This window comes from Osmerus eperlanus, chromosome 11 (assembly GCF_963692335.1).
Source record: "Osmerus eperlanus chromosome 11, fOsmEpe2.1, whole genome shotgun sequence".
NCBI classification, from domain to species: Eukaryota; Metazoa; Chordata; class Actinopteri; order Osmeriformes; family Osmeridae; genus Osmerus; species Osmerus eperlanus.
The window spans coordinates 17,152,934-17,154,851 of NC_085028.1; positions in this window are offsets into that span (position 1 = coordinate 17,152,934).

Genomic DNA, 1,918 nt, shown 5'->3' on the forward strand with positions numbered 1-1,918 from the left:
AGAGGAGGCCTCCTCAGTGAAACCAGAGCCTGGTGGTGCAGCTCACAAAGACAGGAAGCTGCATACATCAATCAAAAAACAAACACAGAGATCTCCTCCCCTCTCCATGCAGGGGGAGTGTTGGGTCTGTAGTCCCAAACCTGCCCCCGGGCCCCCTGTCTACAGAGACTTCAAAAGCAAGACCAGGCCATTATAACTCACCTTGTAGGCACTGTGTGTGTGTGAGAGAGAGAGGGCACCTCTTTACAACCTCTCCACCCCCCAACCTCTTCCTCTCTGCATCTCTCCACACGGCCAGTTCTCCTGTTACCTTTATGCATCATCCATACCTCCCTCCTTCACCTTCCTCCCCTCCCTCACCCTCCTCCCTTCCCCCCCCACCTTCTCCTCTTTCTCGTCCTCTCACTCACGTCTTCCTCAGCTGTTACACCAGGATGTTATTAGTGAGCTGTCAGTCCGATTAGGACACACACACACACACACACAGAGCTCAGTATCTGAGAACTGCTTATGGGTGAGAAACTGTTCTGTTCTCAGTGGCTGCCTGTCAGCACATGAAGTGTGTGTGTGTGTGGTGGTAATAATCACCTGCCCTGACTTGACAGGTTAATAAGAATACAGAGCGACCTCAGCAACAAGCCACCCTCCTCCTCTCCTCTACACACACAAGCACACCTCTGTCTGTACCAGCCTGCAGCGTGGGCCCCGATGCAGAAGGGACTACAGAGATGATTCTGGAATGGATAGTTCTGATTCTGGAATGGATTGTGAGTGTTCTAGAACGGAACCTAGTTTGTGGGTGGAACATCCAGACACACCTTGATCTCAGGGAGTGACTGGTACAGCCAGGAAGCCTGTTTCCTCTACTAGGAGAGTGTGTGTGTGTGTTGGGGGGGGGGGGGGGGTAGGTGAAAATGCAATTAAAGAGCTACTGAAATAGTTTAGTCTGTGTAGGTCACAGACAATGAACTACCTGTTTTTACGTGTGTGTGTGGGGGTGTGTGTGTGTGTGTGTGTGTGGGGGGGGGGGGTTAGACAATGGGGCATCTGACAAACACTGTTGGCCCGTCAGCCCTGGCTAATTGGAGTTGGTGTGTGTGTGTGTGTGCGCCACACCAGCCATAAGTTTAACGACATGAAACTGGGTTGGACCACAGTGTGTTGGACTAGGTTAAGGTTGCTAGCGTGTAGGAGCTAGCTGTGTAACTAGGTGCTAGCATGTAGGAGTTAGCTGTGTAACTAGGTGCTAGCATGTAGGAGATAGCTGTGTAACTAGGTGCTAGCATGTAGGAGCTAGCTGTGTACTGTGCCAGCATGTAGGAGCTAGCTGTGTAACTAGGTGCTAGCATGTAGGAGCTAGCTGTGTACTGTGCCAGCATGTAGGAGCTAGCTGTGTAACTAGGTGCTAGCATGTAGGAGCTAGCTGTGTAACTAAGTGCTAGCATGTAGGAGCTAGCTGTGTAACTAGGTGCTAGCATGTAGGAGCTAGCTGTGTACTGTGCCAGCATGTAGGAGCTAGCTGTGTAACTAGGTGCTAGCATGTAGGAGCTATCTGTGTAACTAGGTGCTAGCATGTAGGAGCTAGCTGTGTAACTAGGTGCTAGCATGTAGGAGCTAGCTGTGTAACTAGGTGCTAGCATGTAGGAGCTAGCTGTGTAACTAGGTGCTAGCATGTAGGAGCTAGCTGTGTAACTAGGTGCTAGCATGTAGGAGCTAGCTGTGTAACTAGGTGCTAGCATATAGGAGCTAGCTGTGTAACTAGGTGCTAGCATGTAGGAGCTAGCTGTGTACTGTGCTAGCATGTAACTGCTGTGTAAGGTAGCTAAAAGCCTGTACCAGTGGCGTAACCACTTGTTGCAGACATGCCTGGTATTAGGAATTCCTTGTAAAGCTGTTAGTCTACATGTTTCTGCCTGCC